General features: G+C 46.8%; 1 pseudogene; it reads right to left on the bottom strand.

Moving 5' to 3' along the window:
* Positions 1–2393: 2393 nt before the first annotated feature.
* Positions 2394–2462, bottom strand: LOC134411803 (U6 spliceosomal RNA; annotated as a pseudogene).
* Between the last annotated feature and the right edge of the window lie 2538 nt (positions 2463–5000).

The raw sequence follows: 5000 nt of genomic DNA, 5'->3' as shown, positions 1-5000 counted from the left end.
AATTACCCCAAAACCATGTTCAGATAAACATTCCGGTCAAAAACGTGTATTGCGCAAAATGGGCCGTAACGGCAGCTTCCCAATTAGGTAAGTGAACCAAACTCACGAGATGCATATGACAAGACGGGAAAAATACAGAAAGGTTCAAAAGTTGCCCCCAAACCACGTTCAGATACCCTTTCCGGCTGAAAAAGTGTATTTCGAAAATGGGCCATAACGGCACCTTCCCAATAAGGGAAGTGAACCAAACTCACCATATTCACAGAACTAGGTGGGGCAAATATAGAAGGCTCCAAAAGTAACCCCCAAACCACGTTCTAATACCCGTTCTTGCGGAAAACGCGTATTGCGAAAATGGGCCGTAACGGCATCTTCCCATTGAGGTAAGTGAACGAAACTCACCAGATGCACATGACAAGTTGGGACAAATACAGAAAGCTCCAAAAGTTGCCCCCAAACCACGTTCAGATACCCGTTCCGGTCAAAAACGTGTATTGCGCAAAATGGGCCGTAACGGCAGCTTCCCAATGAGGTAAGTGAACGAAACTCACCAGATGCACATGACAAGTTGGGACAAATACAGAAAGCTCCAAAAGTAGCCCAAACCACGTTCAGATACCCTTTCCGGCAGAATACGCGTATTGCGAAAGTGGGCCGTAATGGCACCTTCCCTATCAGGTAAGTGAATCAAACTCACCATATGCACATGACAAGGTGGGACAAATATAGAAAGCTCCAAAACTTCCCCCAAAACCACGTTCTAATACCCGTTCTTGCAGAAAACGCGTACTGAGAAAACGGGCCGTAACGGCACCTTCCCAATGAGGTAAGTGAACCAAACTCACCAGATGCACATGACAAGGTAGGACAAATATAGAAAGCTCCAAAATTCCCCCAAAACCATGTTCTAATACCAGTTCTTGCAGAAAACGCGTATTGCGAAAATGGGCTGTAACGGCACCTTCCCAATGAGGTAAGTGAACCTAACTCAGTAGATGCACAAGACAAGCTGGTACAAATATAGAAAGCTCCAAAACTTGCCCCCAAACCACGTTTAGATACCCTTTCCGGCAGAAAACGCGTATTGCGAAAATGGGCCGTAACGGCACCTTCCCAATGAGGTAAGTGAACCTAACTCAGTAGATGCACAAAACAAGCTGGGATAAATACAGAAAGCTCCAAAACTTGCCCCTAAACCACGTTCAGATACCCTTTCCGTCAGAAAACGCGTATTGCGAAAATGGGCCGTAACGTCACCTTTCCAATGAGGTAAGTGAACCAAACTCACCAGATGCACATGACAAGTTGGGACAAATACAGAAAGCTCCAAAAGTTGTCCCCAAACCACGTTCAGATACCCGTTCCGGTCAAAAACGTGTATTGCGCAAAATGGGCCGTAATGGCAGCTTCCCAATGAGGTAAGTGAACGAAACTCACCAGATGCACATGACAAGTTGGGACAAATACATAAAGCTCCAAAAGTTGCCCCCAAACCACGTTCAGATACCCTTTCCGGCAGAAAACGTGTATTGCGAAAATGGGCCGTAAAGGCACCTTTCCAATGAGGTAAGTGAACCAAACTCACCAGATGCACATGACAAGGTGGAACAAATATAGAAAGCTCCAAAAGTTGCCACAAAACCACGTTCAGTTACCCATTCCGGCAAAAACTCGTATTGCGCAAAACGGGCCGTAACGGCAGCTTCCCAATTAGGAAAGTGAACCAGACTCACCAGATGCACATGACAAGGAGGGACAAATATAGAAATCTCCAAAAGTTTCTCCAAAACCACGTTCAGATACCCGTTCCTGGCAAAAACGTGTATTGCGCAAATTGTGCCATAATGGCAACATCCCAATGAGGTAAGTTAACCAAACTCACCAGATGCACATGACAAGGTGGGGCAAATATAGAAAGCTCCATAAGTTGCCCCGAAACGACGTTCTAACACCTGTTCTTGCAGAAGGGACAAATATAGAAAGCTCTAACAGTTGCCCCCAAACCACGTTCAGAAACCCGTTCTGGGCAAAAATGCGTATTGAGACCAGCGTACCGTAAAAGCAGCTTCCCAATGATTAAAGTCCACCAAACACACCGGATGCACACAACTAGGTGGGACAAATATAGAAAGCTCCATAAGTTGCACCGAAACCACGTTCAGATGGTTCTTGCGGAAAAGCGTATTGCGAAAATGGTCCGTAACGGCACCTTCCCAATGAGGTAAGTGAACCAAACTCGCTAGATGCACAAGACAAGGTGGGACAAATATAGAAAGCTCCAAAAGTTACCCCAAAACCACGTTCAGATACCCGTTCTGGTCAAAAACGTGTATTGTGCAAAATGGGCCATAACAGCACCTTCCCAATAAGGGAAGTGAACGAAACTCACCAGATGCGCGGGGGCCATGCTAATCTTCTCTGTATCGTTACAATTTTTGTATATGTGTTGCCGAAGCGAGCACAACCCTAACCGTAACCCTAACCCTAACCCTAACCCTAACCCTAACCCTAACCCTAACCCTAACCCTAACCCTAACCCGGAACCTAACCCTAACCAGGAACCTAACCCTAACCCGGAACCTAACCCTAACCCGGAACCTAACCCTAACCCTAACCCGGAACCTAACCCTAACCCTAACCCTAACCCTAACCCTAACCCTAACCCTAACCCTAACCCTAACCCTAACCCGGAACCTAACCCTAACCCGGAACCTAACCCTAACCCGGAACCTAACCCTAACCCGGAACCTAACCCTAACCCTAACCCGGAACCTAACCCTAACCCGGAACCTAACCCTAAACCGGAACCTGTCACTAAACCGGAACCTAACCCTAACCCTAACCCGGAACCTAACCCTAACTCGGAACCTAACCCAAACCCGTAACCTAACCATAACCTGGAACCTAACCCTAACCCGGAACCTAACCCTAACCCTAACCCTAACCCGGAACCTAACCCTAACCCGGAACCTAACCCTAAACCGGAACCTAACCCTAACCCGGAACCTAACCCTAACCCGGAACCTTAACCTAACCCGGAACCTAACCGGGTTAGGGTTAGGCAAATATAGAAAGCTCTATAAGTTGCTCCGAAAAGACGTTCAGATACCCATTCCGGCAAAAACTCGTATTGCGCAAAACGGGCCGTAACGGCAGCTTCCCAATGAGGTAAGTGAACTAAACTCACCAGATTCACATGACAGGGTGGGACAAATATAGAAAGCTCCAAAAGTTACCCCAAAACCACGTTCAGATACCCGTTCCGGTCAAAAACCTGTATTGCGCAAAATTGGCCGTAACGGCAGCTTCCCAATGAGGAAAGTGAACCAAACTCACGAGATGCACATGACAAGATGGGACAAATACAGAAAGGTTCAAAAGTTGCCCCCAAACCACGTTCAGATACCCTTTCCGGCTGAAAAAGTTTATTTCGAAAATGGGCCATAACGGCACCTTCCCAATAAGGGAAGTGAACCAAACTCACCATATTCACAGAACTAGGTGGGGCAAATATAGAAGGCTCCAAAAGTAACCCCCAAACCACGTTCTAATACCCGTTCTTGCGGAAAACGTGTATTGCGCAAAATGGGCCGTAACGGCAGCTTCCCAATGAGGTAAGTGAACGAAACTCACCAGATGCACATGACAAGTTGGGACAAATACAGAAAGCTCCAAAAGTTGCCCAAACCACGTTCAGATACCCTTTCCGGCAGAATACGTGTATTGCGAAAATGGGCCGTAATGGCACCTTCCCTATCAGGTAAGTGAACCAAACTCACCATATGCACATGACAAGGTGGGACAAATATAGAAAGCTCCAAAACTTCCCCCAAAACCACGTTCTAATACCCGTTCTTGCAGAAAACGCGTACTGAGAAAACGGGCCGTAACGGCACCTTCCCAATGAGGTAAGTGAACCAAACTCACCAGATGCACATGACAAGGTAGGACAAATATAGAAAGCTCCAAAAGTCCTCCCAAAACCATGTTCTAATACCAGTTCTTGCAGAAAACGCGTATTGCGAAAATGGGCTGTAACGGCACCTTCCCAATGAGGTAAGTGAACCTAACTCAGTAGATGCACAAAACAAGCTGGGATAAATATAGAAAGCTCCAAAACTTGCCCCTAAACCACGTTCAGATACCCTTTCCGTCAGAAAACGGGTATTGCGAAAATGGGCCGTAACGGCACCTTCCCAATGAGGTAAGTGAACCAAACTCAACAGATGCACATGACAAGGTGGGGCAAATATAGAAAGTTCCAAAAGTTGCCCCCAAACCACGTTCAGATACCATTTCCGACAGAAAATGTGCATTGCGAAAATGGGCCGTGACGGCACCTTCCCAATGAGGTAAGTTAACCTAACTCAGTAGATGCACAAGACAAGCTGGGATAAATATAGAAAGCTCCAAAACTTGCCCCTAAACCACGTTCAGATACCCTTTCCGGCAGAAAACGCGTATTGCGAAAATGGGCCGTAACGGCACCGTCCCAATGAGGTAAGTGAACCAACCTCAACAGATGCACATGACAAGGTGGGGCAAATATAGAAAGTTCCAAAAGTTGCCCCCAAACCACGTTCAGATACCCTTTCCGACAGAAAACGTGCATTGAGAAAATGGGCCGTGACGGCACCTTCCCAATGAGGTAAGTGAACCAAACTCACCAGATGCACATGACAAGGTGGGGCAAATATAGAAAGCTCCATAAGATGCCCCGAAACGACGTTCTAACACCTGTTCTTGCAGAAGGGACAAATATAGAAAGCTCTAACTGTTGCCCCCAAACCACGTTCAGCAACCCGTTCTGGGCAAAAATGCGTATTGAGCCCAGCGTACCGTAAAAGCAGCTTCCCAATGATTAAAGTCCACCAAACACACCGGATGCACACAACTAGGTGGGACAAATATAGAAAGCTCCATAAGTTGCACCGAAACCACGTTCAGATGGTTCTTGCGGAAAAGCGTATTGCAAAAATGGTCCGTAAAGGCACCTTCCC

This window comes from Elgaria multicarinata, chromosome 20 (genome assembly GCF_023053635.1).
Source record: "Elgaria multicarinata webbii isolate HBS135686 ecotype San Diego chromosome 20, rElgMul1.1.pri, whole genome shotgun sequence".
Taxonomy (NCBI): domain Eukaryota; kingdom Metazoa; phylum Chordata; class Lepidosauria; order Squamata; family Anguidae; genus Elgaria; species Elgaria multicarinata.
Note: the sequence above shows the minus strand (reverse complement) of the source record. Positions and strands in the feature narration are given on the sequence as shown.